The 26,193-nt window shown below is 53.4% G+C and overlaps 1 long non-coding RNA gene across 1 annotated transcript; it reads right to left on the minus strand.

Moving 5' to 3' along the window:
- Positions 1-14,818: 14,818 nt before the first annotated feature.
- Positions 14,819-23,182, minus strand: LOC138850215 (uncharacterized). Its single transcript, XR_011389901.1, has 3 exons — positions 21,324-23,182; positions 21,098-21,194; positions 14,819-19,515 (listed from the first exon to the last, which is right to left on the minus strand). It is a non-coding gene; the product is annotated as an uncharacterized lncRNA (long non-coding RNA).
- Between the last annotated feature and the right edge of the window lie 3,011 nt (positions 23,183-26,193).

The raw sequence follows: 26,193 nt of genomic DNA on the forward strand, positions 1-26,193 counted from the left end.
AGCTCCTCTAGTCATGTAGTCCCTACGAGGTTGGAGCAGAGGAAGGCAGAGCGCGGGGCGGCAAGCCCGGGGCGGGGGGCGCGCGGGTCGGCGCCTGGGGACGGGCCGGGCGGCTCCACTGGGGTCGCTGGTGCGCGCGCGCGCGTGTTACCTTGGCTCGAGGCCGAGGCCCCTGGGCCCCGGCTTTGCGCACCCCAGCCCCATTGCGCGCCCTCGTAGCGTCTGCCCAGCGCTCCCCAGCTCACAACCCAGCCACGCGCGGGGAGAGCGGCTGCAAGACGCGCGCCCCGAGCCCTGCTGACCACCCCCTGGGCAGGAGAGCCGCCTTCGCGGCGACAGCGGCATGTCGGGTCCACAAACAAACCTTGCGCCACCGGCCGAGTGCAGAATCGGGAACATTCTGCGGTTTCCCCTCTGCTCTCCTGGGGGGAGGGGTGTTCGCTGCCAGCCTGCGTCGTCCCTCTGTGGGTTCTAACACCAGAGACAGCTTCTCCCTTTGCCTAGCGTAGCTTGTGCCAAGTGCCATGCAGAGACTTTGTGCTCAGATGCTTCTAGAAACGTGTGTTTGTTAAACTAGTGTTCCACCTTCCTTGGACCCTTGGCCCAGGACAACAGTAAAGCAGGCTTCAGATAAGAGGGGAAAGATGGCGAGAAAGAAGAAAAAAAAATGAATCCTCTGTTTGTTTATTCTACTTCAGCTGAGGAACTCAACATATTTTTGCGTTGAATCACAGAATGTTCGGGCTGCTGACTTTTCTCTGCATACCAACTTGATCCGTCCCAAATTTTTTTTTTAACCAAGAGTATTCATTTTACATTCCTCTACCCAAATGTTTCAAAAAGAGCCCCTTTTTATACAAATGGCACAGTGGTCGTGGCACAGTCCAGCCCTCGAGTTGGGAGTCTGCGGGCCTCGTGAGTTTTCCCTCTCATCCCTTGCTGGAAAGGGTACAAAAGCTGGCATGAACCCCAGGGTCGTTTTGATTTCTTATTCCCCAAGTGATGTGCAAGCCCACACCTCTTCAGTGGGTCTGTCCCAGCCGACCTTGTGGAGGGCTTGAGGTCCCAGATGAGAGCGGCTGAAGCCAACCCCTCCTGCGCTGCTTCTCCTTGTGATTCACTCAACATCTCGGGTTTCCCCTTCCCAGCAGAGCAGTTCTCATGCGTTTCAGGGTCTGGCCGCAGAAGCGAGAGGCAGTCGGGCAAGCCAGCGGCTTGGGAGAGGGACATGGGCCAGCTCAGAGAAAGGTCCCTCCTTAGCACAATGGGGCACATCCACGGCTCACCTGCCCAGAGCCAGGTGGTAAAGGTGTAGCCACCGGGGCTCCCAATCCAGGCTGTGGAGACGCTGCTCCTGGCTAGGGGTGGAGCTAAGCAGAGGCTCCCCATAACCTGGCCTCCAATGACTGCAGAGAGAGCGGGGGGCTGGCACCAGGGGCCTGGCTGGCAGGAGGGTATGAAGCAGGATGAATCAGCCTGTGTTGACTCATGGGTGTCTCTGAGTTGGGCCCTTCCTGGTTCCAGATGTGCTAAGACAGGAGCCTATAGGCGGTATGAGGCAGTGGGAAGGACCTAGGGCCGCGCACGCCCCCAGAAGCCAGTGCCTCACCGTGTGGTCTTCAGTAGGTTCCTTCCCTTCACTGAGCCCTCCCTCTCTCCCTTGTGATGGACAGATAATCACATCTTGGAGGGCTGTGTAGCCATGACTGGCACCGGCCTGCAATCCCTGGCCGAATCCTGCTCTCAGAGTTGACTTCAAATCTGCCATGGGGTCATGGGAAAGCAGGGTGGCGCTCCCACTTGTCGCTCCCCGTCTTCGTGGAGGAACGACACAGGACCCTGCGCTGTTCTTTCGTCTGCTCGGCCCTCCCCGGGTTTGCTGCTGGTTCTTCCCGGGTTGGCTGCTGGTCCTTCCCGGGTTGGCTACCATCCCTTCCACCTCCGTGGAAGGGCGGTTCCCCCTGCCACATTCCCCACTTCCGCGGGGGAGCGGCACACCGCCGGCCGGCTCTCTCGGGGGCTACACAGGTGTTCCCCTTAGATGTTCCTGGTGCATGCCGTCTCTCTCCTCCTTTATAGTCCTCCTCCGCCAATCCTAACTCGGCTGCCCACATGCTGAGTACGCTGCTCTCCTCCAATCAGGAGCAGGTCCTGCAGCTTGTAAAGTTGGTGAGAGGCAGCTGGGTAGAAGCTGTTGCCTCCTCTCCCAGCGCCATATTGTGGGAGAGCAGATGCATAGAATAAGTCTTAATTCCAGTAACTCAGTCCAGTCCGGGTTGCTCCCCACACCACTGATGGCCATCAGAAAGTGGCCCTGGCTCAGCGTGGGCCCTGTGAGCCTGCACACATGGCTCAGCATTTCCCCACTTGCACCGTGGGAGTGCGGCCTTTCTGGGACTAGGTGGAATGCTGTGTGAGAATCTCTCCCGCCTGGGCTGTGTGGTGATTCCTCCCCTTGCTCAGGACCTGCTGAGAGTTGCTACTTCCCACCGAACCCACAGCCCCCTGCCCCTGGACCTCCCACACTCTGATTTTCCTGTCGTGCTCCAGGAGAACTCAGTGGACCTGTGCCACTTTAAAGCTGTGGTCCTCTCCCACCCTCACACATTGCGGGTCAGGCCCCAGCCAGAGTGCAGTCCCCTCTTCCCTCTCCCCATCCTCCAAGACCTGGTGAATTTCCAGTCTCCAGGAAGCCTCCGCTGGCTTCTGCACCTGCTGGGCGACCTTGTCCAAACGCTCCAATTGTGTCAGGGTCACCTAGGTCTTTGTCCGACTCCCCCGGAGTTGCAAGCTTGTAGGTTCAATGGCAGCAACTTCCTCTCGTCTTTCTGCTCCCCACCCCCACCTTTGATACAGTCTCCGCACGTAGTAGGTCCACAGTTCGTGAAATGACTGTTGAAACATCCCAGAAATTGACTCGGATTAAACTTCACCTCTGCCAGGTGCGTTACAGATACCACTTCATGAGCTCATCAGTGGTTCTGTGGTTGTTGTCCCCATTTTCTGGGCAAGGAAACAGGAGACAGTGAGGGGATATGCTCAAGGTCCATAGCCAGCAATCCCCAGACACAGCTCCAGACCCAGGGCCTATCTGCTTGAGAGGCAGCTGGGCCCAGGCATTGGCCATGGAGGCCATGGAGGCCTGGCTCAGCCTCTGTGTGCCCTGTCCCAGGCAGCGCTGGCGGGAGCCTGAGTGCCCGCTCGCCTGGGCCTCACCTCACCGGGCAGAGTGGTTCCCCGCTCCAGCTCCAGCCCTGGAGGAAGAAGCCTAGAGCCTCCTAGGACCCCAGACTCAGGTCCTGGCATCCCTGCTGCCTTTCCAGCCATGCAGGGCTGGGGATTAGAGGAGCCGCAGGTGGAGAGATGCAGCAGCCACTTGGGCTTGCAGGGGGTGACTGCACCCCTCACATTGGAGTGGTCAGGACGGAGCCAGCTGCTGTTGCACAATCCTTCCAAAGGGATGAAGCCCGGGGGAGCTGACAGAGCCGTGTCATGTCATCCAGCCCCCTCATGTGAGAGATAAGGGCTCAGAGAGGTTAGGCAACTTGTTCCAAGTCACACTGTGTTCAGTACATTCTAACTCTGATCAGCACTGTGTGAGCTGTATGTCCAAACCCGTAATACTGTTTCTCTCTGGAGAGTGGTGCTCTTTTGATTTTCTCCAGTATAACTGTATGATTTGAATTTTTTGGCACAAATATGTAACTTTTGTAACCAAGAAAAAAGATTAAAAAAAAAGAAGTTAAAAGATAACCATATTGAGGATAATAGGATTTATGTAAACCAGCTACAGAGTTAGACACTTAGGTGAGAATCTCAGCTTGTATGTCCTTGGACAAGTTACCTCCCCTCTCTGAGACTCAGTTTTCTCATTGGTAAAATGGGAACAAAAATGGTATCTGTCTTGTAGGGCTGGCAAGCAGTTCATGTGAAGGGTAGGACTTGTGGCACAGCAGGTTAAAGCCCCTGCCTGTGACAGTGGTATCCCGCATGGGCTCTACTTCCAGTCCAGCTCCCTGTTAATGGCCTGGGAAAGCAGCAGAAATTGGCCCAAGTTCTTGGGCCCCTGCTATCCACCTGGCTTCAGCTTGGCCCAGTGCTTGTTATTGTGGCCATCTGGGGAGTGGAGCAGTGGTTTGAAGATCCTTCTCTCTCTCTTTCTGTAACAGAAGGAAAGAAGGAAGGGAGGGAAGGAAGGAGGGAGGGAGGGAGGGAATAAGGAAGGAAGAAAGATCATGTGAGACAGGGAGAAACTAGAAACTCATGAGGCAGTCTAGGCCACTGCCACTTTTGGTGCAACCCACAGGATAAGAGTGGTCTACATTTTAAATGGTTAGGGAAGGGCCGTTTGGCGCACTGGTTGAGCCCTTGCTTGGGATGCTCATGTCCTATACTGGAGGACCTGGGTTCAAGTCCAGGCACTAGCTCCCAATTCCAGCTTCCTGCTAATGTACACTATGGGAGGCCGCAGATACTGGCTGGAGTCGTTGGGTCCCTGTCATCCATGTGGCAGACTCAGTAAGTGTTCTGGGCTCCTGGTTGCAGCCTGGTCCAGGCCTGGCTGTTGCAGGCATTTGGAGACTGAACCAATGATCTCTTTCTGTGTGACTGCCTTTCAAATAGGTAAGATAAAATGATTAACAGTTAGGCAAAGTATCAAAGGAAACCTACTTTGTGGAGTGAAAGTTACATGAAATTCAAATTTCAGTGTTTGTAGATAGTTTTATTGGCACACAGCCACATCAGTTCATTCAGGCATTATCTGTGGCTGCTTTCCACACTGTGATGGGAAGTGAGTGGACAGAGGCTGGAGGGTCCCAACGCCTACAGTATTCACCCCAACCCTCTGCAGGAAAGGTTTGCCAACCCCTGATAAAAGTTCTGGGTTGTAAAGCACTCTAGAACAATGTTTGGCCCACAGTAAGTGTTCAGTAAACATTGTTGCTTTCAGTATACAGATATTTACAAAAATCTTCCTCTAGGACGTATTTAAAAGCAGCAATTGCTTTCCACATGCATTTTATTGTGTCAAAGACACATTTTTCATATCTGGACATTTTTCAGAGTGGAATGGGACAGAATCAGAGGCTTGCTGCTATTAGCTGCCGTTGTAATTGATGGTATTTTTCTTTCCTAATAGTGTGTAAATTAATGAGGAGACCTTAGGGTTAATGATGTTTTAGATCCAGTAAAATATATAGTAAAGGCTTAAGATGAACAAGAATTCAGATGTAGGGCCGGCGCTGTGGCGCAGCAGGTTAACACCCTGGCCTGAAGCACCGGCATCCCATATGGGCACCAATTCTAGTCCTGGCTGCTCCTCTTCCAATCCAGCTCTCTGCTATGGCCCAGGAAAGCCGTAGAAGACGGCCCAAGTCCTTGGCCCCCTGCACCCATGTGGGAGACCCAGAAGAAACTCCTGGCTCCTGACTTCGGATCGGCGCAGCTCCGGCTGTTGTGGCCATCTGGGGAATGAACCAGCGGATGGAAGACCTCTCTCAGACTCTACCTCTCTCTGTGACTCTGTCTTTCAAATAATAAAATAAATCTTTTTAAAAAAAAAGAATTCAGATGCTACAGTCATTCCATCAGTGTACCTCCTGGTGGGGAACAAACTTGTCAATAGACAAGTAATGCTGAGGTGCCAAGCAGCAGGATATAAACTGAGAAGCAGACAGAACAGGTGCCTTCACATGGCTGGGAAAACCACCCCGAGAGGGACACATCCACCTGGAAATGGAGAACAGAACTGTCTGGGCCAGTGCTGTGGCTCACTAGGCTAATCCTCCGCCTGCGGCACCGGTACCCTGGGTTCTAGTCCTGGTTGGGGCACCAGATTCTGTCCCGGTTACTCCTCTTCCAGTCCAGCTCTCTGCTGTGGCCTGGGAAGGCAGTGGAGGATGGCCCAGGTGCCTGGGCCCTGCACCGCATGGGAGACCAGGAGGAAGCACCTGGCTCCTGCCTTTGGATCAGCACAGTGTGCCGGTGGCAACGTGCCGGCCGTAGAGGCCATCTGGCGGGTGAACCAACGGAAGGAAGACCTTTCTCTCTGTGTCTCTCTCACTGTCTAACTCTAGCTGTCAAAAAAAGAAAGGAAGGGCCGGCGCCGTGGCTCAATAGGCTAATCCTCCACCTTGCGGCGCCGGCACACCGGGTTCTAGTCCCGGTCGGGGCGCCAGATTCTGTCCCGGTTGCCCCTCTTCCAGGCCAGCTCTCTGCTATGGCCAGGGAGTGCAGTGGAGGATGGCCCAGGTGCTTGGGCCCTGCACCCCATGGGAGACCAGGAAAAGCACCTGGATCCTGGCTCCTGCCATCGGATCAGCGCGCTGCGCCGGCTGCAGCGGCGGCCATTGGAGGGTGAACCAACGGCAAAGGAAGACCTTTCTCTCTCTCTCACTGTCCACTCTGCCTGTCAAAAAAAAAAAAAAAAAGAAAGAAAGAAAGAAAGAAAGAAAGAAAGAAAGAAAGAAAGAAAGAAGAAATACCATCAAAAATGCTTTAAAAAATATAAAGAACTGTCTGGAGGTCCCATACCTTAGCTGTTGTGAACGGGAACGCGGGAGTGCAGGCATCTGTTGCATATGCCGACTGCATTTCCTTTGGATGTATCCCCAGAAGTGGGACAGTGAGGATCATGACTTGATCAGTACACATTGTATACACTGACTGAAATGTCACACCGTACCCCATAGATAGGTGCAACAATTAAGCGTTAAGCAAAAATGTTTCTTCAAAAGTTTAAGGAGATAGAAATGCTAACTAAGCTGATTTGATCATCACCCTCTGAATACAGGTACAGAATTACTACAATGTGCTCTGTAAGTAAGTATATACAATTAAAATAACAATAATGCTCACACACACAAAGAAAAGGGAGGGCAAGGGAGAAAGGAATGCATGAATGGATGAACGGAGATACAACTTTCTTCCTGGGACCTTGTTTTCTCCCCAATAAAATGGGGACAACCCTCATGCCTACAGACCAGTGTAGTAGGGATGGTTTGTTATAGGAACAGTAACCCCTAAAGATGCATTGTGGGGAGCAGTGCATTTTTCTCTCTGCCGCTAGCCTGGGCGCAGGGACATAGTTTCTTGCCTGTCTTGGTTCCCAGCACAAACCTCAAAGCAGTGTTTGTTGGACCCAACTGTGCAGGGAAGGGACCAGGAACAGCAGGGCCTTGGTGACTCATGCAGGCCTGACCCAAGCTCTCAGACTCCCCAGGATGGCCCCCAGCCACACCCCAGCTGCTAGGGGAACTGACAGCCCAGAGAGAAATGACAGCAGAGTTTCTGCTGGCTCCTCCTCCTCCCCTCCTCCTCCCTCTCCTCCTTCTCCTCTTCTCTTCTTCTCCTTCTTCCTCTTCCTCTTCTTCATAGGAGTGTGAATTGAGATATTATTTGTTTTTTAGAATTACAGGAGTGATGAATGTTGGCAGAAACAAATGAGACCGTTGTTTGTGTTTTCCAGACTCAGCCCTGGGTCAAGGCGTAGAAAACGTTACCAGCGGTTATGTTCCGAATTGTGGAGAAGACTCACAAGCTGTGCATCCTAATTGTGCCTACTTTGGGGCAGTCCTTGTTAAGAATAATCACTGGAGGCTGACGCTGTGGCTCATTAGGCTAATCCTCCACCTGCGGCGCTGGCACTCCAGGTTCTCGTCCCAGTTGGGGCGCCGGATTCTCTCCCAGTTGCTCCTCTTCCAGTCCAGCTCTCTGCTGTGGCCTGGGAAGGCAGTGGAGAATGGCCCAAGTGCTTGGGCCCTGCACCCTATGGGAGACCAGGAGGAAGCACCTGGCTCCTGGCTTCGGATCAGCGCAGCGCGCCAGCCATAGTGGCCATTTGGGGGGGTGAACCAACGGAAGGAAGACCTTTCTCTCTGTCTCTCTCTCTCTCTCACTGAATAACTCTGCCTGTCAAAAAAAAAAAAAAAAAAGAATAATCACTGGACTCGACTGGGCACTTGCTGTGAGCCTGGCAAAGCCTGGTGTTTTGCTGAGTCCTTTATATTAATTTTCTGATAGTGTCCTGACCCTGACCCTGACCACAACAGCCTCCAAGTGAAGACAGGAGGAAGCCAAGACTCAGAGAGGTGAACTCACGCAAAGGCATAGAGCAAGTGTTCCATCTCTCGGCTTTCTCGGCTCTTCGTCCTTATCTCTCCACACACACAGTAGGTGTGGCAGGAGGGTGGTGTGTTGCTCTGTTTAGGGGGCTATCTCTGGGTTCCAAAGAAAAGGCTAGAGGAAATAGGCCCCAAACTCGGGCTTTCTGCCTGGGCTTCCCTGACTCACTGAGCCACACTGCATAAATGAGTCATTCACTGGCCTTGACCTCAATGGGTTTGACCACCCATTGAGAGTGAAGTCACATCTCCAGTGCTCCAATGCGTTCACTGGTTCACTCATCCCTCTCCATGGCAGGCAAGGAGGAGGCCTGGGTGGGCTTGCTCAGGGCCAGGTGCTTCTGGATGTGCCAAGTTGTGGCTGGGCTGCTCGCTTTGGCCTGACGCATCCTCCAAGGGCTTGTGTGAGTTTCCCAGGGACCACAGACTAGGTGGTTTCAACAGCAGAGAGTGACGGTCGCTCTGTTCTGGAAGCTGCACAGCGAAGGTCAAAGTGCTGGCTGGACAGATTCCTGGTGAGGACTCAGGGAAAACCTGTCCCCCAGCTTCTGGGTGGGATTGCGGTGCCGGCAATGCATCACCCCAAGTGCCGCCTCCGTCCTCACGCGGGGCTCTCCCTGTGAGCCTGTGTGTCTCTGTGTCCCAGTTTCTCCCTCTCATAGGAGCACGTTAGAGTGGATGAGGCCCTGGATGACCTCGCTTTACTGTCATTATGTGAACACCCCTCTTCCAAAGAAGGTCACATTCAGAGGCAATGAGCACTAGGATTTCAGATCTTTTGCGGGGACACAGTTTAACCTCTGCCAGAGCCTTGGCCTCTAAGTGGGGGAGGGGTGACCCAATGATCTCATCACTCAGGACGAGAACGGGGTGCAAAGTGGCTCCCAACGCAGGGGTGGGAGACAGGAGAGGGAGGGAACAGGCACATTTTAAGGGCATTCTCTGTGGGCACCCGGCCTGCAGGGAGGCATTCGTGTGCTGGACGTGCTGATGAAGAACGGAGACCGAGACAGGGCAGTGTCTGCCGCCCTGGGCTCTTCCTCGGCCCATCTGACAGAGGTGGGAGCCCCGGTTCTGAAGCCTGAGTCCCCTGGCTCGGCTTTGTTGGGCTTTGAAGTTCAGGGTCAGGACTGGACCCAATCCGGGGCTCCTTCCACTTCAACCCCCGCTCTGCCAGGACTGGGGTCATCTCAAGCCCAGCTGTATCCCAGCTCCTAATTCTGGGGCAAGCTGAGATACATGTGGGAGTTCAGAGAGACCCTGTTTCTGAACACTTTCTGGGACGCGTGCTTCAGTTGGGTGGCTGGCGGTGCAGTGAGTGAGGGGACGATGAGGAGGATGTTAATATTGAGCAATGAATGAGCATGAACATAATTCAGTGAAAATTCTAGATTTTTATTTAGAAGTCTATTTTTGAAAAGTCACACAAAATGTTTTTGCAGCAAAGTAAACCTAATCCCATTCCGCATGAGCTCTGTGACGTTACGACGCAGGTCATGTCACTTAACGACACTCTGAGAAGTTCATCATTAGTGATCTCATCGCTGTGTGAGCATCACAGACAGCACTTACAGCAACCAGGATGAAGGATCCACCATGGGGTATGTGGCCTGTCCCTGACCGATGTCATTCTACAGTCTCGGGGTGTGTGTGTGTGCGTGTGTGTGTGTGCACAGGAGAAACAGAAGACAGGCATTGGGGAGAGCAGTGGATGGGGAGGGCAGTGAGCAAGAGGCTCAGATTTAATAAGGCCCCTCTTACATTGAGTAAACACCTAAGCAGGTGAGGGAGAGACCCATGGAATAAGCAGGACAGTTGTCCCCCAAACAAGAACAAGCTCTCAGGCACAAGGAAGACCAAAGGAGCACCAAGCTTGAAAGGGAAGAAGTCAAACCATCCTTACTCTCGGATGACACCGTCTCGTATGTGGAAAATCCTAAAGGATCTATTAGAACTAATTGGAGGGGGCTGGCGCCGTGGCTCACTTGGTTAATCCTCTGCTGAGGCGCAGGCATCCCATATGGGCACCGGGTTCTGGTCCCAGCTGCTCCTCTTCCAGTCCAGCTCTCTGCTGTGGCCCGGGAGGGCAGTGGAGGATGGCCCAAGTGCTTGGGCCCCTGCGCCTGCATGGGAGACCAGGAAGAGGCATGTGGCTCCTGGCTCCTGGCTTCCGATCGGTGCAGCTCGCCTGCCGGCTGGCCGGCCATAGCAGCCATTTGGGGAGTGAACCAATGAAAGGAAGACCTTTCTCTCTGTCTCACTAACTCTGCCTGTCAAAAAAAAAAAAAGCTAATCCTTCACCTAGCGGCGCCGGCACTCCGGGTTCTAGTCCCAGTCAGGGCGCCGGATTCTGTCCCGGTTGCCCCTCTTCCAAGCCAGCTCTCTGCTATGGCCCAGGAGTGCAGTGGAGGATGGCCCAAGTGCTTGGGCCCTGCACCCCATGGGAGACCAGGAGAAGCACCTGGCTCCTGTCTTCGGATCAGCGTGGTGCGCCAGCCGCAGCGTGCCGGCCGCGGTGGCCATTGGAGGGTGAACCAATGGCAAAGGAAGACCTTTCTCTCTGTCTCTCTCTCTCACTGTCCACTCTGCCTGTCGAAAAAAAAAAATGAACTAATTGGAGGCAGGTGTGTCATACAGCAGTTAAAATGCCCACATCCTCTATCGGAATACCTAGGTTCAAGTACTGGCTCTGCTCCTAATTCCAGCTTCCTGCTAATGCACCCCCTGGGAGGCAGCAGGTGATAGCACTTGAGTCCCTGCCCCCATGTGGGAGACATGGATGGAGTTCCCAGCTCCCAGCTCCTAGCTTCAGCCTGGCCCAGTTCTGTGGCCATTTGAGAGGTGAACCAGTGGATGGGCAATCTCTCTCCATCTCTCTGTCTGTCTCTGTTTCTCTGCCTTTCATGTAAATAAATAGATATTTAAAATAAATATGATAGGCCGGCACCGCGGCTCACTAGGCTAATCCTCCGCCTAGCGGTGCCGGCACACCGGGTTCTAGTCCTGGTCGGGGCGCCGGATTCTGTCCTGGTTGCCCCTCTTCCAGGCCAGCTCTCTGCTGTGGCCAGGGAGTGCAGTGGAGGATGGCCCAGGTGCTTGGGCCCTGCACCCCATGGGAGACCAGGAAAAGCACCTGGATCCTGGCTCCTGCCATCGGATCAGCGCGGTGCGCCGGCTGCAGCGCGCCGGCCGCGGCGGCCATTGGAGGGTGAACCAACAGCAAAGGAAGACCTTTCTCTCTGTCTCTCTCTCTCTCTCTCACTGTCCACTCTGCCTGTCAAAAATAAATAAATAAATAAATAAATATGATAAAGGAATAATTTTTAAAAATGAATAAAATGAGCACAATGAGATCACAGGTTGTACAATCAATATATATATAAATCAATTTTATTTTTATATGCAAGCAATGAACAATCTGAAAATGAAATTAAATGAATATATAAATTCCATTCATATAACATTTAAAAAAAAAAGAAAATACTTAATAAATCTAACAGGGCCTGGTGCTATGGCTTAGTGGGTAAAGCCACTGCCTGCAGTGCCGGCATCTCAAATGGGCACCAATTCTAGTCCTGGCTGTTCCACTTCTGATCTAGCTCTTTGTTATGGCCTGGGAAAGCAGTAGAAGATGGCCTAAGTGCTTGGGCCCCTCCACACGCGTGGGAGACCCAGAAGAAGCTCTTGGCTACTGGCTTCGGATGCCCAGCTCCAGCCATTTCTGCCATTTGGGGAGTGAACCAGTGGGTGGAAGACTTTCTGTCTCCCTCTCTCTCTGTATAACTCTGACTTTCAAATAAATAAATAAATAAATCTTTTTTTAAAAGAAAGAATAAATCTAACAAAAGAAGTGCAAGAATTAGGGGTGGGTGTTGTGGTGCAGTGGGTTAGGCTATTGCTTGGGACATCCTCATCCCATATCAGAGTACCAGTTCAGGTCTCAGCTACTTCGCTGCTGATCCAACTTCCTGCTAATGTATCCTGGGAGGCGGCAGATGGCTCAATTGCTTGGGCCCTTGCCAGCCACGACCCATGTGGGAGACCTGGAAAGAGTTTCTGGCTCCTGGCTTCAGCCTGCCCCAGCCCTGGCTATTACAGGCATTTGGAGAGTAACAATGGATAGAAGATTCTCTCTCTCTCTCTCTCTCTCTCTCTCTCTCTCTCTCTCTGTGTGTGTGTGTGTGTGTGACTCTGCCTTTCAAGTAGATGAAAATAAATAAACTGGGGGCCGGCGTTGTGGCACAGTGGTTTAAGTCAACACCATCCTCCCATATGGGTGCTGGTTTATGGCCCGGCTGCTCCACCTCCAATCCAGCTCTCTGCTAATGTGCCTGGGAAAGCAGCAGAAGATGGTGCATGTGCTTGGGACCCTCCCACCCACATGGGAAACCCGGATGGAATTCCAGGCTCCTGGCTTTAGCCTGGCCCAGCTCTGGCAGTTGTGGCCATTTGGGGAGTGAATCAGCAGATGAAAGAGCTCTCTCTTTCTCTCCCGTACCACCCCCACCCCCACCCCTGTAACTCTACCTTTCAAATAAGTAAATAAATCTGTTGAAGCATTAAAATAAATAAAAATTTAAAAATTTTTAAAAAGAAGTGCAAATTTTACTAAGGTATTTAGATCAAAGGTGGTCTAAACAGGTGGATAGGGAGTTCATGTTCTTAGATTGGAAAACTTCAGATTGTCAAGGTAGCAAATCTCCCGACACTGGACTATCAGTTCAACACAATCCCTATAAAAATTCCAGAAGGCTTTTTTTTTTTAACAGAAGTTGACAAGCTGACCCTAAAATATATACAAGCTGGAAATTAAAAATATCTAGAATAACCTCCAAATAAATTTTTGAAAAATAACAAAGTGTTTGGATCTTTGCTCCCTGTTTTCAAACTCACTATAAAGCTACAGTTGTCAAGACAGTGTGGTCCCGGCATGGGGCTGACACAGAGACAGCAGTGGAACAAACTTAAGAGTCCAGGAATAAACCGCACATTCATGGTCAATGGGTCTTTGAAAAAGCTGCCAAGACAGCTCCCTGGGAAAAAGGACGGTCTGTTGAACAGTACTGGAATAACTATTAACTATAGTCAATGGAATGACTATTAATAACTGGAATGACTATTAACCCACAGGCAAAAAGAACAACTTGGGCCCTATCTCACCCATATGCAAAAATCAACTCAAAATGGAGCATTGACTTAAATGTGAGAGCCAAAGCAATAAAACCTTAAGAAAAATACATGGGGAAAAATTTTCAAAGGCTTGGGCTAAGCAAAGATTTCTTAGATGGAACACCAATAGTATGGTTTGATAAAAGAATAAATTAATCAAATAAAAATACATCAAAAAGAAAAACTTCTACATTTAAAAGCCACCAGTAGGTAGATGTGTTAACTACTTTGTGATTTCACAATATATGTGTATATCACATCATCACTTTTTAAACATTGTATTTATACAAATTTATTTATCAATCAGATCTCAATAGAGCTGGGGTTGGGGGAAGCCACCATTAAGAAAATGAGAAAATGGGGCCAGCACTGTGGCACACGAGTAAAGCCACTATGGCTGGGAAAGCAGTAGAAGATGGCCCAAGTCCTTGGGCCCCTGCACCCGTGTGGGAAGACCTGGAGAAAACTCCTGGCTCCTGGCTTCGGATTGGTACAGCTCCAGCTGTTGTGGCCAGTTGGGGAGTGAACCATCGGATGGAAGACCTCTCTCTCTCTCTCTCTCTCTTTCTCTCTCTATCTCTCTGCCTCTTCTCTCTGTGTAACTCTGACTTTCGAATAAATAAATAAATCTTTAAAAAACTAAAACAAGAAAATGAGAAGGTAAGAAATAGATTAGCAGAAACTGTTTGCAAGTTTGACAAAGAATTAGCATTCATGTTTGTAAAGAACATCTACAATGCAGTAAACAACCCAATCCAAGAAAATGAACAAAGGATACCCGTGGCTATTTCTCCAAAGAAGATACATCAACAGCCAACAAGCACACGAACAGATGTACATCAGGGAAATTCAGATGAAAACCACAGTGGGTTACTGCTTCCTGCCCACCGGATGACTGTGTCCAAAAAAGACAGACAATGACAAATACTGGCTAGGACGTAGACAGATGGAAGCCTCACACAATGCAGGTGCGAATACAAAATGGTGAAGTCTCTTTGCAAAAGTTTGAGGTTCCTCAAAAAGTTAAATATAAAATTACTCTATGGCCTCACAAGTCCACACCTCGCTATCCACCTAAGAGAGTGAAAACACAGCAAAGACACCTGACTCAGTGTTCATAGCAGCTTTATGCATAATAGCCCCATCCTGGAAACAGCCCACATAGCCATTGATTAATGAACACCAGCCCCCAATACATCTATGTTTAAAGGCTCCATTTTGGCCGGCGCTGCGGCTCACTAGGCTAATCCTCCGCCTTGCGGCGCCAGCACACCGGGTTCTAGTCCCGGTCGGGGCGCCGGATTCTGTCCCGGTTGCCCCTCTTCCAGGCCAGCTCTCTGCTGTGGCCAGGGAGTGCAGTGGAGGATGGCCCAAGTGCTTGGACCCTGCACCCCATGGGAGACCAGGAGAAGCACCTGGCTCCTGCCATCGGATCAGTGCGGCGGCCATTGGAGGGTGTACCAACGGCAAAGGAAGACCTTTCTCTCTGTCTCTCTCTCTCACTGTCCACTCTGCCTGTCAAAAAAAAAAAAAAAAAAAAAAAAAACTCCATTTTTATTGTAATGTAGTGTTTTATTTATTCTGTTCACTAATACTGAATATTTGAGAATATTTCCAATATCAATGGTACTTGATCTCAGAGAAGTTCAACTTTTTGTTACAACTCAATACTATGCTTTACTATCAGAAGGAACATTGGTTTACTCACCAAGACGGACCTCTCTGAATCTGGGATGACCTCCTGTCTCTGCTGTTGGTTTTCAGCTGTTCCCTGTGGTGGACTGAATGGGGTTGAGCGAGCAGGACTCAATTAGTGCTGAGGTCGGCAGTAAACAGGAGGCAGGCACTGATCATGCACCTGTCCACTCACTTTGAGGTCTATAGGTTGGATTCGGGGATTAAAGGCCACACAGATAAAGCATGAAGATTCAGACTGGGAGCATACAGAAAAATGAAAGGGGGGTGAGAAACACAAATCGTTCTTCCTGGGAGTGGTGGGTGTGATTGTACCACCACGGTTTTTCCTGCGGCTTGAGGCTCCGCGCAGGGTGCTCTGCACAAGCTCTGCTCAGGGAGCTGCAGTGGGTGAGAGTTCAAGGTTCAGCTGGAGGCTTTGTTTACACCTGACCCTGGAGGCCCTTGTGGCCTGTGACAGGGAGAGGTGGCCTGCTTTGGCCTCAGAGCACAGGCCACACCTCATACAATCGCAGCACCTGTGCCACACAAAATCCAGGTGGGACCAGGGTTGGTTTACATTCACTGTCAGTTTCTTGAGGACAAAGAGTCTTTATTCCCAGAATCCCAGAACAAAGTCCAGGGCTCTGGAGCTCCACCTGGGCTGTTCAGTTAACGAGTGGGCATGACAAGGAATTCACAGCCGGCAGAGGTAGGACGCTGGAGCCACTTCAGAGTTTTATTGCATTGGTGTGGTTTCTGATGGAGACGTACATTCGCGTGAGAATAATAATAAAAAAAAATAAAAAAAAAAAAGACGGAACCTGGAAAATACAGCCTATCTAACGCCCCATGGTTGGCTCCTGTACAGAAGAGAGTGCGGGGGAAATGAAGAGGGGCCCAGGTCGGTGTGGGTGAAGTGGGTGAATGTGAATGCCTTCTCCAAAGAGGCTGGCAGGGAACAGAAAGCAAGGAGAGAGAACACAGGTGGACAAACGCCTTGGCTGTGAATCGGCTGCATCTGCGTGGTAAAGTATGTCGAGAATGGGGGAGGGGAGAGCGGGAGGAGGTGGCAGCAAGGAAGGGGTGGGGGGAGGGCTGGGCTTCTCCTCCCAGTGAGGCAGGGGCCCCGAGGATGTGGGCAGAGCAAGCAGAGGGTGGTGCCCATGGTGCCAGCGTCACAGGCCTCACTTTGAGAGTGTGAGGGAGGGATGGGTCCTCAGTGCCAAGTCCTCGGAATGGGGACACACAGCAAGCCCTGCTCCTACTGCGCAGTGAGAGTCCCTGTCACTGTCTTATCTCACACATCTGTGGCCTCAGAGAGGTAAAGTCCTTGCTCCAGGCCCCCCCCTCCCCCATTTGTCTCATGCCCCGGGGGTGCCGGGCTAGGCAAGCCCCTGACCTCTGGGGATAGCCCAGGGCAGGTGGTCTGCTCCTAGCAGACAGGGTGCTGACAGTATAGGGCAGGTGAGAAACTGGTGACCCTGCCACCCACCCCCAACTCCCACACCCTTGGCCTCTGAATCTCTTCCTTGCCTGGGGCTGGGGGAGGGGCAGTGACACCTTCTGTGAGTCACCAGTGAGGTGGGGTTGGGAGTCTGTGTTCTTACGTGCCGGTGTTTGCTGATTCTCACTCGTCACAGGGCACAGCAGCCCAGACGCTAGGGACACTACCACAGCCGCACACACAGACACAGAAGGACACAGACACACACCGTCGCAGCCGCAGAAATAGACACAGGCAGATACAAACACAGAGACAGGTTCATGCGCACATCCAGGCCCACCCACAGACACACAGACACATGCCAATGCACGGGCAAGCTGTGTGGATGAACGGAGGGGCCACTCCTGGCCCCACCTGCTGGAGAGCACATAACCCTCCCTGGCCCCGCACTGGTCCCTACTAGTCCCTCCTTGACAGCTTTCTTTGATGATCAGAGGAGAAACCTCAAGCTCCGCCCCCACCCCACCCCCCACTGCCCCATCCTGGCTTGGCACCCCACCCCGCTCTTGGCCCTATTTTCCCAGAGGTGGCACCATGAGAGTTAACCATGCTTCCACCCCGCATAGCACATGGAAGGGCCCAGCCCCTACTCCCTGCTACCAGGAGCCCCCAAGAAGAGCTCGCACCCCAGCTCCACACCTGGGACCCTCAATGAATCCTGCATTTGTGACCCACTCCCACGGCTCTGATGCAGCTCACCTGGGCAAGGCCTGATCATGGGACCTTTTCAAACCTTCCCCCAGGCCCCAGTGCACAGCCAGGGCTGAAAAACCTGCCATGGAGGATTAGCCTTCATGCTCAGCAGGTGCTACTGAGGGAAAAAGAGGAGGCCGAGGAGGCCACATAGTAGGTGCTCAACGTACAGTCTTCGAATGATTGAAGAACACAATGTGACTTCCCTCCTGTTTTTAAGATGGTGTGTGTGTGTGTGTGTGTCTGTGCATGTGTGTGTGTGTACCCCGGAACCACACAGAACACGCTGGAGCTCCCAGCCCACCCCCACCCACACTCCCCCCCACACACAAGGGGTCTTTCTGGAGGGTAAGGAGCTGGGGACATGCTGCTTCTTCGGCCTTGGCATTGTGCTACTTCATGCCCGCGCCACTGTTTACAATAAGAATAATGAAAACGATTCTGCCAGCTGTTCACAACCCACACCTCGAGCCTCTTTCACTTCCCTTCTCTACCTATTCAAGGGACACGAAACAGCCAGAAATAGCCAGGGGGAGGAAAGACCTGAGCAGGGGCCTTGTCGGGGAGCTGAAGCCCACAGGGGCCAAGCTGCTGGGCTAGGAGCTAAACCCTCAAATCCCCCTCCAAAAGTCCCTGGGCCCCTCCCGGGCCTGGCAGGCTGGACCCCGCAGTGGGTCTGGTACCTGAGACGCAGGGGGTTACTGGAGATGAGGCAGGGGATGGGAGGGGGAGCGGGTCAGGGTCATGGAGGTGAGTCACCCTGTGACCTCACCCTGACACAGCCACCAGGCTCCGCCTCTGGGTGTTTCAGAGAAAACTCCAGGCAGCATGCACAGAGCTCACCAGGGGCCGTGTTATCTAGCTATCTAGCACAAAGGCCACACGTGGTGCTCTGTGAGGGCCACGCTCTGCTGTGAGCCTTGTGCCGCTGCTGGCAACACCAAGGCCAGGCCCAGGGTTTCTGGTGCTGGTCCTAGGCCACACAGTGTGGCCTCTGAACTGCAGGAATGCCCATGGTCCTGATGCTCAGCCCCTCCCCCAGCCCCCCACTGTCCCCCAGGACCCTGCCTACACTAGACCCAGCCCAGGGAATGCCTGCAGCCTAAATATGAGCCCCAGGAAAGCCAAAGCTTGGGAGAGCACAGCAAATCCGCACCCCAGCCCTAAAATCGCAGCAGGGTCCCTACTCGGTGCCCCTGCCTGGAAGTGCAGGGGCTGGCATTGCCAGGACACCTGCTGCAGGCCAGGGGCAAGCCATGAAAACCCATCTTCCCGCGGGAAAGCGGTGCCATCATTTCCCCCACTCGCAGGCAAGAATGCTGCTGCTCAGTGTCAGGAGGCTACATGACCATGACCATGACCATGACCGGGGTCCCCGCAGGAAGGGCAGAGGCAGGCCCCACGGTCTTCCTCAGGGCACCTGAATGGCACAGGGCACCCAGAGCTTTCTTCATGCAGGCCTCAGCCACAGGCCTTACCTGGGAAGGCCAGGAGGAAGAATCTTGGTGGACGTGGCCCCAAGCAGAATCGTGGCTTCTTGCATGGGCTGAGCCATGCTGGGCTGAAGTTGGAAACCACCCCACCCTGCCCGGGCCTCCGGCCTCCTCAAGACTGTCCAGCCTCTGTCCTGTGGCCGGGACAAGCTTGTCTGTGTGCTTCCATTTGCTTGCAGTCTTCTGGAGGTGTCCTCTGTGTGCCAGCAAACTGCTGAACCCTTCCTTCCCAAAGGGCAGGTGCCCCAGGGCTCAAGGGAGGGACATCAGACACCAGGGAACCCTTGAGAGCTTCATTTCTGCTTCCTTGGAGCGGCTGTCAAACAGGGTGGGTGATGGGAGTGCCTTGGCAGAGCGCGGATCCCACTCCTGGCCTCACGATTTCCATGGGGCAGGGGCTGGCTAATGTGCCTAGCAGGGCCCACAAGTCTCACCTGGGTGATCACTCTGGCTGGGGTCACTCTGCCAACTTCCAGTGCCCAGGTGAGGACAGACCGTGGACAGGTTGGTTTCAGCTCAAACAAAGCCACATACCCAGTGATCAGAGCACCAAGGCTGACCTTACTCCCTGGGAGTCCCCCAGCTTGCTCATGCCCCGGCGTGTGGTAGGGCTTAGACGTTCCTACTGAGCAGATGAGACCCCACTAGTGCTAGGCCCAAGGCTAGCACCCTTTGAGCCCCATGGGGCTATGCAACAGGAAACCACGGCAAAGTTGGCACTTGACTCACCGAGCCAGAGCTTTCTAAAAGGCACTGGCATTTACCTGTGGCTGCAAATTCCTTCCAGATCTTTCTGGATGATTCCACCCAGCCTGAAGCTCCTTCAATGTGGTCCAGGTTGGTCCCATGGCATTTCCTAGGGAGAAATGGAGGCCTGTGAGTATCCCCACTCTAAACGGCCCAGTCTACTGGGCAAAGTAGGGTCAGCCAAGTGCCCTGTGTGGGGAAATCAGAACTTTGATCTTGGTTCTGCCTTTTTAAAAACATTGATTTATTTGAGAGAGAGAGAGAGAGAGAGAGAGAGAGAGAGAGAGAATGCGTGTGAGAGAACACTCCCATCCACTGGTTCACTCCCCAAGTACCCACAATAGCCCTAGGCCATACAGGGGCAGAAGCCAGGAGCCAGTTCAGTCCAGGTCTCCCATATGGGTGACAGGTACCCAAATACCTGAACCATCACTGCTGCCTCCCAGGATCTGCATTAGCAGGAAGCTGGAGTTGGGAGCCAGAACCAGGTATCAAACCCAGGTACTCCGCCGGTGCCACGGCTCAATAGGCTAATCCTCTGCCATGCAGCGCCGGCACACCGGGTTCTAGTCCGGGTCGGGGCGCCGGATTCTGTCCCGGTTGCCTCTCTTCCAGGCCAGCTCTCTGCTGTGGCCAGGGAGTGCAGTGGAGGATGGCCCAAGTGCTTGGGCCCTGAACCCCATGAGAGACCAGGATAAGTACCTGGCTCCTGTCATCGGATCAGCGCGGTGCGCCGGCCGCAGTGCGCCGGCAGCGGCAGCCATTGGAGGGTATACCAAAGGCAAAGGAAGACCTTTCTCTCTGTCTCTCTCTCTCACTGTCCACTCTGCCTGTCAAAAAAAAAAAACAAAAAAAAAACAAAAAAAAAAAACAGGTACTCCAATGTGGGACATGGGCATCCCAAGGGTGTCTTAACCCCTAAGCCAAATGTACCTTCCCACACACCCACCAAGCTCTGTCTTTAGCCTGTGGCTGCCAGTGGACCTCCACACCTCCCGTGGTAACACAGGCAATGGTCTAAAATAAGGCTCTGATCTCCATTGTCCCTTTGATGAGACTCTGGGATTCTGTTTCTGTGTTGGATAACCATCCTAATTGTATTACCACCCTCACAATAGCTAGCATTTATTGAACACCTGCTATATGCTAGAGACTAAGCCCAGTGACTCGTTCCATAACTGTCAGTTATGAATACCACAAATCCACTGTCCACCAGTGGATCCTCAGCCACCTGCCGGGCAGGTGTGATGCTCATCCTTGCCATAAAGGTGAGCAAACCAGAAGCCAGTGACAGAGTGACCTCATGCTGCTGGTCAGTGGCTGGGGAGAGCCCCAGAGCCAGGCTTGTAATCACTAAGGTACGAATTATTGTCTCTGTTTTACTGATTAAAACAAACAAAAAACTGCGGCCTGGGGGAAGTGACTCAGCCCTGTCACAGTGTTGGAGATGATGGCCCGGAGGATATTCTGCCTCTGCCCTTTGTCTCCTGGCACCCTGCACCCTGGCTACTCAAACAGAGGTGCTTGGGCTCTGTGGCCCTCACTCACCACTGGGAAGCCCTCTGCAGTTACTCGGGGCCTCCAGCAGGGCTCCAGGTTGATGGGGCTCCAGCCATCGCCATGAGGTCTAACTTCCAGCTAAGCAGAGCTCTCATTCAGGGACAAGGACTAGCCCACAGACAAGCACTCACCTCCCCGGTGACTTTTTCCTCACTGAAACTCAGGCTGGGAACCTATCCCGCTGGGAGAGTGGGCTCCGCGCCTCACTCTCAGCATCTTCTTTGCTGCCTGTGTAAGGCAGAGAGACAGACAGACAAAGATCTTGTATCTGCTGGTTCAGTCCCTCAAATGCCCACAACAGCCAGGAAGCCAGAGCTCCATCTGAGTCTCCCACATGGGAGGCAGGGACTCAAGTACCTGAACCATCACCTTCTGCCTCCCGGGACACACTTCAGCAGGAAGTTGAATCAGAAGCAGAGGGAGGACTGGAATCCAGAGGCACCGGGATATAGGCTGCAGGTGTCCCAAGAGATACCAAAGCCCACCCCTGCCTGTGACAGTTCCCCAGCTCCATACGATGGTCTCCACTTGGCCAACGCGGAAATTGAGGTCAGATGGTTTATCCAAGCAGGGAACGGTTGACTCATCCCCCGGGCAAATTATATTATCAAGGCTCCTTTCTGAAATCCCAGCAGATCGTGGAGGGTAGGTTGTTTTTCCACTTTTGGGTAAGGAATTTGGACTGCAGGCTGCAGGCCCCGCCTTCAGCAAGGCAGGGAAAAGGTTGTGCAGAGGGATGCGGCTCCGACCTCGGATGCTCCCTCCCGGGGGCCGGCCGCCAGCGAGGCTGACCCACTTCCTCCTCGCAGCCCTCCCTTGCTAGGCTCACCTTTCTTCCCCCAAGAGCAAAGATAAGAGGAAGCTGCTGCGAGGTGCTGTGGAGGCCCCGGCCAAGTGAAAACAGGAGCCCTGTAAGGAGGAGGGTGACTCAACTCCCGACCCAGGGACGGGGCCGGCCAGAGCAGAGGGCCCTGGGAAGACCTGGGCTTTTGTTCCCTTTAGGACCGAAATGAATCACCCATCGCATGAAGTCACACTGGCCAGTCCCAAACTTTCCCGGCTAGAACCACGGCAGGCATCGGCCGTGCGGAGGGGCGTGTCTGTGGGCACCCACATGGGCCTAGAGGGTGAACTTCTCCTGACTCCACACCCTCAGCTCGGCACCTGGAGGAGGCCAGATGGGACCCATTCTCCTTGGAACAAAGTGGAAACTGGAACGAAAGGAGCAAGGTCAAGCGCAAGGCCTCTGCAGAGACCCGTGAGCAATGAACGCGTGCTAGCGCTGCTGGAGATGCCACTCATGGGCTCAGTGACCCAGGCAGGCAGGCAGACAGCAGCGTGGACATCCCCAGGTGCCAGGCATCCCTCACGCTCTCCCTTCTCCAGACCCTGCCAAGGAGGAATGTGTGAGCCTCGTTATACAGACATGGAAACCAGGGCACTGGCCCGGGCCGCAGAGCCAGGAACTCATCCCGGAGCCTCTGCCCTCGAAACCTGGCTTCTCGGGATGCTTGTCACAGAGCCCCGGCCTTCATCGGTGGGCACTGAAGGCCCACTGCCCACGTCACCGCCTGGGCTGGCCTGGGAGGGCTGGAGACCTTGACCGAGCAGCTGGGGTTATTTTAAGAGGAAGAACCTGCCGCCAGGAGAGGCAGAAACGTGGGCCTCTCGGCTGGGGCCTCAGCATTCCAGAGACCAGATGTGTGAGCTGACGTCACCCAGCAGGCCGGGCGCCGGTGCAGGCTGCGCTCCGCTGGCTGGCGACCCTGCCTCCTCCTCGCTCTCCCTCCCTTTCCTCAGCATGAAAGAGGCTGAGCAGGGCTGGCAGCGGCGCCTCGGCATCTGGTGGAAGATTCCACCCCATAGCTGGGCTCCTCTCACTCTCCAGCCACCCCTGGGGATGGTGGTGACTCATATCTCCACTTTCAAGGCAGGGCCAGGCCCCAGATCTTTCCATGACCACCAGGACTGGCCACATGGCATTGAGATCAGGGACATGAGCTGTGACATCAGACAGCTCCGAGTTCAAATCCTCCTCCTGCTGCTTGCTGGCTGTGTGATTTTGAACAAGTCGCTTTCCCTCTCTGAGTCCCACTCAGAGGCCATAGCTGTCAACTCTGATACCTTCCTTATTGAAAAAGTCCCTTTTCTTTGGCTTGCAGCCCTGAAAAAATGAACTCTCCTTCGAGTTTCTCTTGTATACTTACCTCTCACAATCCAAGGGAGAAGAAGCTCACAATGGACTTTTTGAAATGGAATGATGCAGGCACCGTGGCTCAACAGGCTAATCCTCCGCCTTGCAGCGGTTCTAGTCCCGGTCGGGGCGCCGGATTTTGTCCCGGTTGCCCCTCTTCCAGGCCAGCTCTCTGCTGTGGCCCGGGAAGGCAGTGGAGGATGGCCCAAGTGCTTGGGCCCTGCACCCCATGGGAGACCAGGAGAAGCACCTGGCTCCTGCCATCGGATCAGCGCGGTGCGTCGGCCACAGCGCGCCGGCCGTGGTGGCCATTGGAGGGTGAACCAACGGCAAAGGAAGACCTTTCTCTCTGTCTCTCTCTCTCACTGTCCACTCCTGCCTGTCAAAAAAAAAAAAAAATGGAATGATAAAGGGTGGAATGGCAAGTTAAGCCATCACCTGCAATGCCGGCATCCCAATGGATGCCAGTTCAAGTCCCAGCTGTTCCATCTTCGATCCAGCTCCCTGTTAATGTGCCTGGGAAACCAGTGGGAGATGGCCCAAGTACTTGAGCCCCTGCACCCACATGTGGAGGCCCAGAGGAAGCTTCTGGTTCCTGACTTCAGCCTGGCCCGGCCCTGGCCTTTGCAGCTATCTGGTGAGTGACCAGCAGGTAGAAGATCTCTCTGTCTCTCCCTATCTGTGTAATTCTGCCTTTTAAGTAAATAAATTAAAAAAAATTAGAAAGAAAGAAAAGAGGGAAGAAATGGAATTGTAGGATTTATACAGATATACTCGATCTGTAATTTTTCAACTTTCTGATGATGAGAAAGCACAGCCACACAACCGTAGTGCAGTATTCAATAGATTGCATGAGAGATGCAATGTTGTATTATCAGACACGCTCTGTGTCGGATGCTTTTGCTAACTGTAGGCTAAGCTAAGTGTGAGGGCATGGCTAAAGGAGGCGAGGCTAAGCTACAACGTTCGGAAGCTGAGGTGGATTCTATGCATTTTCATCATATGGTTTTCCCAGTATACAATGGCTTTAGCACAACGTTGCCTCATCGTAAGTCAAGGAGCAGGTGCGTACGCTTTCCCATGTGCTGGAATTGATTCCTAGGAGCTGCGATCGGCCCCGCCGTGCAGATGAGGACGCTGACGCCCAGAGAGGCGACGCAGCTTGCAAAAGCTCCAGCAGTTGTGGGCAGAGACTAGAGCTGGGCTGCCTGGCTTCAGGGCCCATGCTTGGCCATCACTCTGCTGACCTGAGCCCTCCGAGGGGAGCAGGTCCACTCTGAGCTCTAAGGATTAGCTGCGAGTGTTGTTGCTTCTACTATTACCATTTTGCATCATTGTGTCTGAGTCGGATTGCTACCCAAGAGAAGACGCAGGACGGGCCCCTGCCCTCGCAGACAAATCCCGTAGCCAAGCGGCTCTGAAGTTGAACAGGCTCAGCTGGTCCCTCCCCTGCCAGGACAATGCTCTTGTCATGCGTCCTTGACCAACTGACTCAACAACCTCTCATTTCCCCGTCTGCCGGGTGGGGATGCTCTTCCTGATCCTCGGGGTGGGAGTAGGAGAGGAAGGGCCAGGTTTGGATCGTGACTCTGGAAACACTAGCAGGTTGTCCGACAGCCAAGACAGAGTCCGGGTTTCACCACCAGGCTTTACTGGGTCCCTGAGACAACACTGTCATCCAAAGGTGAGGCTTGCAATTGAGACTCCAAGGCCCGGAAGCCCATGAGATGCTGGCAACAGAAGACGAAGAGTGGCCAGGAGAGCCCAGTGAAAGGCCGGGCATGGTATGAGCAGGGCAGGCCAGCGACAGGGCAGCAGGCCGAGCCACAGCGCACAGCAGCACAGGAGAGAAAACACACCGGGTCGATGAGGAGGGGACCTGAGCGCTCTCTGCTGCCAGGCACCACCGCCTCTGACTTCTACTTGCCAGACCTCTGCCGCCTCGCCTAGCTCCGCTGTCGCCTCGTTCATCCTCCTCACGGCCCTCGGAGAACAACCCGGCCTCCTCCTCTGCTCCCTGCCCACTGGCTGCCGAGACCTGACCTGCCCGGTCCTCTTCGGCCAGACAGGGCACTGCCCTTGCCCTTGCCCTGCTCTCGGGACACACGGGAGCTTGCGTCCTGGTAGGAACGAAAGGGAGGGTGGACCCAGCCATGTGCAGCCCTCGCCCCTGAGGGCAGGGCCTGGCCCACAGTGGGCACCCATTGATTGTGAGTTGAAGGAACTTAAACGAGTCCTTGGTCTGTGAGATTTTTGTCAGTTCGACCTGGAAAAAACAAAGTGACGAGGAGGTCTCGTCTGACCGCATTCACCCTGAGATCACTTTTGAAATTTTCATATCGAAGACTTCTCAGCTTGAACAGACGTCCACAAGCACACGCCTGTCGCCTGCTTCCTTCATCTGAGACAGCCACCGAGCACTTGATGTTGTAAGCGATGCAACATTGTGCAAAGCTTCCAGGGGCCCACGGTACAGAAGGAACAGAAAGTTCTCCAGCCATGGGTCAATATCAATGGCACAGCATGGTACGTATTTCCGGATAGCACTGCACACAGTGTGGCAGGGAACAAAACACATGGGGGCTGACGGTCTGTGAGTGACAGATATCAAAGCCATGGTCACAGCACGCGCAGAGGCGGCTGGCGCCTACCGGTAGCCTGGCTCCGGAGACAGCTCCATGACTCACATCGCGAGGCCGGGAGCGAGAGGCCTGAGCACCTGAGGCAGCTTCCGTGTCTGTAAAATGGGATTCACGATGACCCTCTTCCCAGTGTTCTCTTCTTATTAGCACGATGATGGTGACAATGACAATGTGACAAATGCCACACAAGCAGCCATGGAGAGGAGGGAGCGCGGCTTCCTGGGGAGCTGGAGGTGTAGACGGGGAAGGGGGTTGGGGACGCTTTCTGGAGAAGGTGGCTGTGGGGGCCGGGCCTCACGGGAGGCTTGGATTTCTATACAAGGAAGTGGCCCAGAGTGAATCAGTTCAAAAGTAGAAAAATGAATGATTCAGAAGGTCATTAAAATAAAGC

The sequence above is a fragment of the Oryctolagus cuniculus genome, chromosome 6, assembly GCF_964237555.1.
Source record: "Oryctolagus cuniculus chromosome 6, mOryCun1.1, whole genome shotgun sequence".
Lineage (NCBI taxonomy): Eukaryota > Metazoa > Chordata > Mammalia > Lagomorpha > Leporidae > Oryctolagus > Oryctolagus cuniculus.